Source organism: Callithrix jacchus, chromosome 4 (assembly GCF_049354715.1).
Source record: "Callithrix jacchus isolate 240 chromosome 4, calJac240_pri, whole genome shotgun sequence".
Classification (NCBI taxonomy): domain Eukaryota; kingdom Metazoa; phylum Chordata; class Mammalia; order Primates; family Cebidae; genus Callithrix; species Callithrix jacchus.
In genome coordinates, this window is record NC_133505.1 from 22,648,744 (window position 1) to 22,660,562 (window position 11,819).

Below are 11,819 nucleotides of genomic sequence, written 5' to 3' on the forward strand. Positions count from 1 at the left end.
CAGCCTGCTAGCATTTAGGGATGGGTGAATAGGTGCTACTAGTGAGGACTTGTTGGAAGTTACAGAAGCCACGCTCAGGCCCAGCAGGGACCCACCCCACCCCGACTGGCAGGATTGCCCACAATCTGCAACCTCATTTTCTCGGCAGCCTCAAATACCACACATTTAAGATTGCAATACCACAATAAAGGGACCTGGAGCCCTGAGACACTGATTGATAAAGAGTCACCAAAGAAAAACATCTGCCCAGCATGACATGAGGAAGGCAAACCCTTTATAAAGAAGCCACTGAAATATGTGGTTTATTTATTAGACAGTATAACCTATCCTGTCCCGATAGAATATATCACCTAATTCTTGTTACATGACTGTAGGAAGGAAACAACATTTTTAAAAGTACATTTTTAAAAACAACATTTTAAAAAGTACATTTTTGTCATGTGGAATGTTATTCAGAGGACAGTAAATACCATAACAGATCACATAAACTGCTCACAGCAGTATCGCCACACATACAGAAGCCTCCCTCATTCAGCTGCGTCTTGCATTCTCCAAACGTTCAGTATGGCATTCAGTTCCTCCACAGCCCAGCCATTCCCTCCCTCTCTAGCCTCATCTTTCCCTCCCTGCTTCTGATCCTATTTCTAGAAATGCCAAGCTACCTGTGGTTCCCTGGATGAACCCCACCTTTCATAACTCTGCTCATTCTACTCCTCCTGCCTGGACCTTTTTCCCCAGCCATCCTTAATTGGTCCATCCATCAAGATTCAACCAGAGGGCTGAGCACAGTGGCTCACACCTGTAATCCCAGCACTTTGGGAGGCTGAAACAGGTGGATCACCCGAAGTGAGGAGTTTGAGACCAGCCTGGCCCCCAACAAAGTAAAATCCCATCTCTACTACAAATACAAAAAGTAGCCAGGCGTGGTGGCAGGTGCCTGTAATCCCAGCTACTTGAAGGGCTGAGGCAGGAAAATCGTTTGAACCTGGGAGGCGAAGTTCGCAGTGAGCAGAAATCGCGCCATTGCACTCCAGCCTGGGTGACAACAGCAAGACTCTGTCTCCAAAAAAAAAAAAAAAATCAACCAGAGAAGTAGAATCATTCAACGTGATCTCAAACAAGGAATTTATTACAGGATTTGACTCCCCACCCCAACCCATGCAATTGTAGGAGCTGGTTCAACAGTTTACACACACCTATTCTTTCTGTATCTGGCTCTGCACCTGAAGTCAGCAGGGCAGGCAGTTGGGAAGGAAAGAGGCTTGAAGTGGGGAGAGCCAGGGCAAACCAGAACTCACCTGGGAGCCCGGAAGGGTGAAGCAGACCCAGTGCTGGTCACTTACAAGGGAAGCTGGCACCTTCCATCATTGAGCTAGACACACACCTGGCCTAGGAGTCAGAGACATTGAAGGTGCTGCCTCACCTCAACAAGGGAAGCCTGTGGATCTGCAACAAGCGTGAGCTACCCAGCCCCATGTTGACACAAGGAGCATCCACACAGCTGCTGACTCCCTTCTACCCTCCAGACTTTATGCATATTTCTCACGGGGTCAGTCCGAGCCCAGAGCCATACAGGGAAGGGAATTCTGGGAAATGTAGTTCCAGCTTAGTTCATTGGCTAAGTCCAAGGTCACCAGCTTGGCTAACTTCTCCTGGTCCTTTAAGACCCAACTCAGACCACACCCTTCTGGGGACATTGTCTTCAGCTCCAAGATTATTCTCATTGTCCTTCCTCTGTGCTGTCTTAGCGTTCTGTGCACACCATCATCACAGCATTTAATGCATAATATTTAAATTGCTTATTTGTGTGTGTGCATGTTTTCAGCTGGACTATAAGTTCCCTGAGAGCAGGGCTATGTCATATTCATTTTTCTGTCCCTGGCAGTGTCTGCACATAGTAGGTCTTTAGTAAACATGGAGCGGAACTGTGGGCATGCATTTCCTTCAAGGATTTACTGCTACCACTCCACAAATGAGGATCATGTGTAAAGACGTAAGTGAAGAGAGGCAGGAAAATTCCCATATCCTCTCTCAAGCTGCCCTGGAGCATATCTGCAGTACACTCAAAAGCCACCCTGACTGCAGGCTGAGGATGGGCGAATTTGGAATAGACTGTTCCAATAATTGTTGTTGAACATTTCTTAAGTGCCAGGCATTAAGTATTTCACATGCTTGGACTCATTTTGATCTCACAAGAATTGCATAAAGTGGGTATTACTACCCTCAAAAAGGATACAAAGCTGTTAAGTAATCTGCCCACAGCTGGTCCAAATCACAGCTGGACTTCAAAACCTACGCTTATTCTGCTGCCCTACATTTCTGCCCCAGCCCGGGCTGGGGACTGCAGGTGGATGGAGCCACAGTGACTCAGAGGGGCCTTACGCTAGAAGCAAAGGAGGTGGCGCCATCAGCTGGTGCTTTAAAAAGCCAGAGGTGCTTATAAACAACCCTCCCTTCACGGCCCCACCCTCCTCCCACAGAGGCAGCCAGCAGGGTGGGGCCGGGCCGGTGTCCAAAACACCACTCCTCACCCTGCACACCCTGAGGCTACTCAGGCACTAGGCGGGCATGCCCTCCCCTTTAGCTTCTTCCTCCCTCCCACGGCTTTTCCTAACCCTGGTGTTCCCTGTATGTAGTTCCACTGCTGAAGGCTGCCCGGGATAATCATGCTTTCACTAGAGCCCTCCAGGAATGCCAGGGAGTGGACGCGGGAGACCCCAAACACCCCAGAGACTGCCTGACACTCTTCCCAAGCTCTTCTACTGTGATTACATAGTCCTTTCAATAGGCTTTCTGAACAAGCATGATTCATTTGGGAAGACCCCGGAGGGCAGTGTGCTGGAGTGGTTCCTGGAATTAGGCAAGCTTGAGTGCAAGCTCTTGTCTTGCTACTTACTGTGTGATCCCAAGCAAGCTGCTTAACCTTTCTGGGCCTCATCCCAAACATCCCCAAAACAGAAACAACACCCCCTCCTTGGGTGATTGGTAGGGTGCATGCATTGGAGGCATGGAAAACCCTTAGCAACAGAGCCTGGCCAGCCATGGCTGCTGTCACTGAGATCATGTTGTGGCCGCCGCTAGCACCGTCAGCCTGAGAGCGAGTGGGCTCAGCTGGGTTATGATTCTCCTGCTCAATCATGTGGCATATTGTAGGTGGCTACAATACGACCACTCCCGTTTCTCAATGTGAAAAACAAATGCTGCTTATTCTTTTGATCAAAAGTGATTTATTCATTCACTTGAACACCTACTGTGTGCCAACCACCAGGACACAAACTGGAGATGGGGAAATAGCTAAAGACATTTAAGACGTCTTTCCTGGCCTCAAGGAGCTTTCCATCTAAGTTTTCCTTTCAACAAAGGCATTTGGGCTGTGTTAATAAGGGGTTAACAGCAGCTCTCCCTGCCTTTATACAGTTGCAGCTCAGCAGCAGTAAATTCTCATCTGAACTGCAATTGACCCTGTGCACACAATCATGTTATTCATATTCTTATAAACAGAGGGTACAGTATGTATAATTTCCTAGATTTCTGGGAGGGGATGTATCATAACTGAACTCCAACTTTTCCTTTGGAGAAACAGTTCCATTTGTTTCTGGTTAGCTTCAAAGCAAAAACTAATTTTTTCCTTCTATGTGTCAGTAACTCGAGTGAAATTTGTCACTTGTTTTTATGAAAAATTCTTTGCCATTACCTTCCTTGCTTGAAAAAAAAAAAAATTGAAAAGAAAAAAATAACCCACTGCAACTCACACTCCCTGCATGGTGCGAGGCACTTGAAACGCAGTGACAGAATGGTGGTGTCATTTCTAGTCATGGAAACTAACAAGAGTCCCCGGAATGGCCTAAAATTCATCTGACAGGAATCTGTTTCCTAGTACCTCCTAAGGGAGCAAGACCACTGGTGACATCTTGTTCCAATTTAAGCAAGGTTGAGCCGTGGGCCAGCTCCTTCAAATCATAACCAGCACAGAAATTGCCTCCTACCAAAAAACCACAAGGGTTAGACTCTGTAAGAATGAGTCCCAGAAACGCTGGAACTCTCAAGTCCAAGCATAGTTCTGAAGCAATCCAGTGAAGAACAGCATTTTCATTTTCTTTCACTGAGGGATTTCTTGTTTGTCCTAGGATGAAGTGTAACTGTGGTCGGGGATGAAGGAAAAGCAGCTTTATTTTGCCTCCAAAAGAACTAACAACTCCTTCACCACTTTACCTTGAGCCAGAGCTATTTAGAAAATAATCTATTTTTACCTTTCTATATATGTGTTTAATAGAGATACCATTTTATTAGCGAATTACCAGAAACATGAGCTGACTCTCTCTCAGTGGTGACTCATTGTGAATGGGATGTTTCTCTAGGGGCATACTGTCCCCAGGGCAAAACCTCCTCTGAGCTGAATTTTCTAACCTGGGACATGCCTTAGTATAGGACCAAGATAATTGCGACATTTAGGGAGGTTCCCTGTCTGCATCCTGAATTCCAAACTGTGTTATATGCACCATGGCTTTGAACTCTGTTTATCTGACCTATTTAAGTTCAAGTAACCAGTGACTGAGGCCACAAATAGGAGTGGCCCTGAGATGATTCAAAGATGTCGGCTACACCCAGGATGAATGAGGAGCAGTCGATTCACATTTAGGATTCACGAGAGTAATGTGTTTGTGTCACTGTGGGGATGACAGAAGGGACGGAGGAGAGAGGGAGGATGGTGCTGAAGGCAGTGGTCTGTGGCGACCACTGTGACCTGGGGCTCTCTGCAGTGGCTCCTGTCATGGAAATGGGGAGCACTGGTTGTAGGGATCATCTGGTTCTACAGACCCCTGAGATGGTCACTAGTGCAATTAGCTGAATTATGCTCCCCCAAAATTCATATGCTGAAATCCTAACCCTCAGAACCTCAGAATTTGACTCTATTTGAAGACGGAGCCTTAAAAGAGGTAATTAAGGACCAGATGTGATGGCTCACGCCTGTAATCCCAGCACTTTGGGAAGCCAAAGTGGGCAGATCATGAGGTCAGGAGTTTGAGACCAACCTGGCCAATATGGTGGAACCCAGTCTCTACTAAAAAAAATACAAAAATTAGCTGGATGTAATGACGTGCCTGTAATCCCAGCTACTCGGGAGGCTGAGACAGGAGAATGGCTGGAACCCTCGAGGCGGAGGCTGCAGTGAGATGGTGCCACTGCACTCCAGCCTGGGTCAAAGAGCAAGACTCCGTTTCCAAAAAAAAAAAAAAAGGTAATTAAGTTAAAATGAGGCCCTGAGGCTGGGACTTAATCTAATCTGACTAGTGTCCTTATGAGAAAAGGAAATCAGGACACAAAGACACACAGACGGAGGACAGGTGGGAACACAGGGAGAAGACGGCATCCACACGCCGAGGAGAGGGGCCCCGGGAGGAATCGACGCTGCCCGCACCAGGATTTCGGAATTCCAGCCCCCAGAACTGTGAAGGAAGGGTCCTGTTTAACGCCCCCAGTCTGTGGCTCTGGCAAACTAGTACAACTAGCTACTGGGATTTGCAGAGCCAAATTCTCCTGTAATTGCTGCCAAACTTCAGATGTTTCCAGAATTGTCTTACATAAAGCAAATTGAGAAAAGCCTTTCTCTGAGATTTTAAAGATTTGAGAAACTTTATGACCATGAATTTATTTCTGTTTTTTCCTCACTTCTCTCCTTGTCGAATGCTGGGCCTCCACCACTCAAGGGGAGCTTCCTCTCTCCCCCCGGGCCCTTTTGAATCGTGGTCACCTGGTGTCATCTTCCCACCATACCCCTGAACATGTCACAGGTCACCAACAGCACCTCTGGGTCACCTGCAAATGCTTACCGCATTTGACTCATTCGTTACCCCTGACTTTTTTTTCCTAATTTTTTTTAACAGAAGAAATACTTGTATTCTGCAAAAAATTTACACACTGCAAAAACATGGAGTTAAAAGTAAAGCCCAAACCTCTATTTCCTTTTCTTTTTAAATTGTACTTTAGGTTCTTGGGGTACATGTGCAGATCATGCAAGATTGTTGCATAGGTACACACACGGCAAGGTGTTTTGCTGCCTCCATCCCCTGTCACCTATATCTGGCATTTATCCCCATGTTATCCCTCCCCAACCTCCCTGTTTCTTAACCTCCACTTCCATAAGACAGTGGCTGTCAAGCAGGGGCAATTCTGCCCCCAGGAGGACATTTGGTCATGTCCAGAGACATTGCTGTTGTTACAACTGGGTAGCGTGGGGTGTTTTATGGCATCTAGTGGGAAGAGGCCAGGGAAGAGCTGCTAAACATCCTATAATGCACGGAGCTGCCCCCAGCACAAAGAATGATCCACCCCAAATGTAAATCACTTCCACATTTGAGAATCCCTGTCTCAGGGGTAGCGTAAAAATGTGCCCACTCCATGGTGGCTCATGTCTGTAATTCCAGCACTTTGGGAGGCCGAGGTGGGTGGATAACAAGGTCAGGAGATCGAGATCATCCTGGCTAACATGGTAAAACCCCACCTCTACTAAAAATACAAAAAAATTAGCCGGGTGTGGCAGCACGAGCCTGTAGTTCCAGCTACTTGGGAGGCTGAGGCTTGAACTCAGGAGGCGGAGGTTGCAGTGAGCCAAGATCTCGCCACTGCATTCCAGCCTGGGCGACAGAGCAAGACTCCATCTCAGAAAAAAAAAAGTGGGGGGTTCCTTCTCTTAGCTTTTGTGATACTGCATTGGTGTTTTCTTCTATGTTTTGTTTTTTTAAGAGACAAAGTCTTGCTCTGTTGCCTAGGCTGAAGTGCAGTGGTGCGATCATAGCTTACTGCAGCCTCCAGTTTCTGAGCTCAAGCGATCCTCCCACCTCAGCTTCCCGAGTAGCTGGGACTACAAGTGTGCCACCACACCCAGCTACATTTTTAAATTTTATTTTTAAATTAATTAACCAGACACACAGACTAGAAACTTTTTAAAATTTTTTGTAGAGGTAAGGTCTTGCTCTGTTGTCAAGGCTGGTCTAGAACTCCTGGTCTCAAGCGATCCTCCTACCTAGGCCTCTCAAAGTGCTGGCATTACAAATGTATGCCACCAGGCTCAGCCCTGGACTGCGTTTTACCACTTCAGAATTCATAGGTTGTAGCGCTAACCCCCAATGTGAGCGTGTTTGGAGATAGGGCCTTTTCGGAGGTAAATAAGGCTAAATGAGTTATACTCGGGGGACCTAATCCAATAAGCCTGGTGTCCTTATTAAGACGAGGAAGAGACATCAGGACTCTATCTCCACACAACATCGAGGAAAGGCCAAATGAGGACACATTGAGAAGGTGGTCATCTGCAGGCCAGGAAGAGACACGTCACAGGATTTGGGTTTTGACACATGAATTTAGTGGGGGAAGAGACATAATTTAGCCCATAGGAGGCAGCATCTAAAATAACCCCACAGGAGCTGTCACAAGGCCAGGTATACACCTGCTCTGTGGAACTCTGTTCATGAGTCCAGGCCATCCACAACCACGTTCTCATTCCCTTTAGAATTTTTAGGCATGTATCAGACATTAGTCCACCATGGCCCTTATGCTCTGTGAATTAAATGTCCAGCTCCTTAAGGGATCCTATTAAAGCCCCCCTCCCTGGGTTGGAAGTGAGGAAAAGGGAGGAGACATCTCCATCCCTTCCCCACGAAGTGTGGGTGAAAGTCACAGAGTACAAAGCACTCTCTCCAAACACCTTCTGTGATTTCAGACTCCCTGGATAACTGCCTCAACTCTTTGATACTCTTGCATAGACATGTGGCCTAAGGTTACAAAACTGATTTTTGGAAATCTCTCTCTCTCTCTTTTTTTTTTTTTTTTGAGACAGAATCTCGCTGTTGTCGCCCAGGCTGGAGTGCAACAGTGCCATCTCAGCTCACTGCAACCTCCACCTCCCTGGTTCCAGCAATTCTCCTGCCTCAGCCTCCCAAGTAGCTGAGATTACAGGCGCCCACGACCATGCCTGGCTAAATTTTGTATTTTCAGTAGAGACAGGGTTTCACCATGTTGGTCAGGCTGGTCATGAACTCCTGACCTCAGGTGATCCAAAATCTCTTTTACAAGTCCCCATAGTGATCCTCCTTCAGCGAGTCAGAGAAGTGGGCATCTGGAATAGTGATGACCTAGCTGAATCTGAAACAGAAATAGCTGCACTTAACATCCAGTTATAAGAACAGTCCTTAGGATGTCTTCAGCAGCAAGGGGTAGAAAATCCTAACTGGCATTGATACGAATAATAAGGGACTTAATATTTCACATAAGAAGGACCCAAGGAGGGCAGCTCTAGGCCCAGCAGGGCATCATCTTATTTCTGCGACTTTCATGGCTTCATGTGTTGGTTTCATACTGAGACTGGCAGGGAGATGACTGCAGCAAGCACAGACATATTGTGTCGACAGGACATGGGCTGCTGATCATTGTACAGAGGTCACCCCAGAGACATCTTCTCAAGTCCCATGGCCAGAATAGGGATACACGCTCCCTTGAACCAGTCACCTATGAGGAGAAGTATTGCCATGATGAGCTCGGTCTTAGGATTTCTACCTCCTGCATACTTCCTGAGTGTGTCCAGAATGAGATGAGATGATCAGCTCTACTGCCCCCACCATCTCTGAATACAGACCTGGGGAGAGTCTGTGCCGGCTCACACAGGACTAATTAGGTAAACAAGAGCCACCTTACTTTTTTTTTTTTGAGATGGAATTTTGCTCTTGTTGCCCAGGCTGGAGTGCAATGGTGCGATATTCACTCACCGCAATCTCCACCTCCCGTTATTCTGCCTCAAGAATGGCTTCACAAGCCATTCTTCTGCCTCAGCCTCCCAAGCAGATGGGATTACAGGCATGCGCCACCACAACCAGCTAACTTTGTATTTTTAGTAGAGATAGGGTTTCTCTATGTTGGTCAGGCTGATCTTGAACTCTCGACCTCAGGTAATCCACCCAGTCTCCCAAAGTGCTGGGATTACAAGCGTGAGCCACTGTGCCCGGTCCCACCTTACATTTTCTAAGGCTCCCGCAATGTTACACTCAGGGCTTATAGTCACGCGCTGTACAGGTTTGCAGCCTAGGAGCAATCTGCTGTACCATTCAGCCTAGGCGTGTAGTAGGCTGTACCATCTAGGTTTGTGTAAGTACACTCTATGATTAGTCAAAGATATTAGAAATATATAAACAAAAGTTGTCAAGTAAGGTTTGAACAGAAGAGAAAAGATACACTGTTTTGGAGCAAGAAGCCCTAGTTTTTGTTGTTGTTGTTGTGTTTTAGACGGAGTTTCGCTCTTGTGACCAGACTGGAGTGCAATGGCACAATCTTGGTTCACTGCAACCTCCACCTCCTGGGTTCAAGTGATTCTCCTGCTTCAGCCTCCTGAGTAGAAGAAGCCCTAATTTTATTAACTAACAATTATCCCCAAATTAATCTATAAAGTTACTGTAATTTTGGCTGGGCGGGGTGGCTCATGCCTGTAATCCCAGTACTTTGGGAGGCTGACGTGGGGGGATCGCCTGAGGTCAGGAGTTCGAGACCAGCCTGGCAAACATGGCAAAACCCCGGCTCTACTAAAAACACAAAAAATTAGCTGGGCATGGTGGTGGGCGCCTATAATCCCAGCTGCTCGGGAGGCTGAGGCAGGGAGAATTGCTTGAACCTGGGAGGGAGAGGTTGCAGTGAGACGAGATTGCACCCCCACACTCCAGCCTGGGGAACAGAGCTAGACTCCATCTCAAAAAAAAAAAAAGTTTACTACATTTTCAACAAAAACACTAATCAGAATTTTTTAAGTACGAGATAAATTGCATTCCTGTGATCCTGAATTGGTTGTATTCTCTTTAATGTGCTGCTAAAGACCTTTTGCTTATATTTTAGAAATTTTGCATTGATATTGTTTAAGAAATTTGGATGAAATCATAACTATAAGGACAGTGGAATCGGATGGTTATTCCCAAGGTCGGTTCAATTCTGGAAAAAAGATAGTGAAAAGCTGAAAATGATTAAAACTGACCAATAAAAGCTGAGTGTGACCAAGACAGCTACATGGTGAAACAATAGTCTTTTCAACAAATGGCGCCAGGCAACTGGAAATCCACATTCAAATGAACCAGATGGGACTCTTGCCCCATACTGTATACAAAAATTAACTCAAGATGGAACACAGACCCAAATGCAAGATCTGAAACTACAAAACTTTCAGAGAAAACATAAGTTGGGTAGGCAATGGCTTCTTAGATATGATGGCAAAAGCACAAATGACAAAATAAAAAAATAGATAAATTGGACTTCATCAAAATTCAAAACTCCTGCACACCAAATGACTCCATTGAGAAAGTGAAAAAGCAACTCATATGACGAGAAAAAAAAATTGCAAGTCGTATATCTGATAAGGGACTTTATCTAAAAAGCTCTATGTATACATAAAAACCCTTACAATTCAATAATAGAAAACAGCTCAAATTTGAAATGAGCAAAGGATTAAAATAGATGTTTTGCCAAAAATAAAAAGATGTACAAATGGCCTGAATCAATGTACACATGAAAAGATGCTCAATATCACTGGTTATTAGGGAAATGCAAATCAAAACCGCAATGGGAGTCCACATCACACTCACTAGGAGACTGTGCTCAAAAAGACAGACGATAACAAGCATTGATGAGGATGCGGGGGGATTGGAACCCTCATCCACAATGGGGGGAATGTTACAGGGCTGCTGCTTTGAAGTGTTTTTTTCTTCCAAATTCTATTTTAGGTTCAGAGGGTACATGTACAGGTTTACTACCTGGATATATTGCATGATGCTGAGGTTTGGGGTACAATTGATCCCAAGACCCAGGTACACAGCATTGTACCCAACAGTTAGTTTTTCAACCCTTGCCCTCCTCTCTCCCTTCCCTCTCCAGTAGTCTCTAGCATCTATTTCTTTCCATCTGTCTTTTTTTTTTGAAGCAGAGTCTCACTTTCTCACCTGGGCTAAAATGCAGTAGTAGGATCACAGCTCACTGCAGCCTCGACCTCTTGGGCTCAAGCAATCTTCCCCCCTCGGCCTCCTTAGTAGCTGGGACCACAGGTGTGCACTACCATGCCTAGCTAAGTTTTTATTTTTTGTAGAGATTGGTTCTTGCTATCTTGTCCAGGCTGGTCTTGAACTCCTGGGTTCAAGCAATCCTCCCACCTTGGACTTCCAAAGCTCTGGGATTGCAGGCATGAGCCACCTCACATGACCCGTTGCTATCTTTATGTCCATGTATACTCAATGTCTAGTTTCAACTTATAAGTGAGAAGAGGCAGTATTTGGTTTTCTGTGCCTACATTAATTCCTCTATGATAATGGCCTCTAATATCCATGTTGCTGCACAGGACATGATTTCATTCTTTTTAATGAATTTCATTATTTTTTATGGCTGCATAGTATTCCGTGGTGTATATGTACCACGTTTTCTTTATCCAGTCCATCAATGATCCAGTGATGGATTCCTAGGTTGATTCCATCTTTGCTATTGTGAATAGTGCAGCAATGAACATATGAGTGTATGTGTCTTTTTGGTAGAATGATTTATTTCCCTTTGGATATATGCCCAGTAATGAGATTGCTGCACCAAATAGTTTAAGTTTTAAATGGTTAAATGGTTTATGTTTAAGTTTTAACTGTTTTATATTTTAAGTTTGTTGAGAAATCTCCAAACTGCTTTCCACAGTGGCTGAACTAATGTGCATTCCCACCAAGAGTGTATTAAGCATTCCTGTTTCTCTGCAGCCTCACCAGCATCTGTTATCTTTTTACTTCTTAGTAACAGCCACTCTGACTGGTATGGGATGG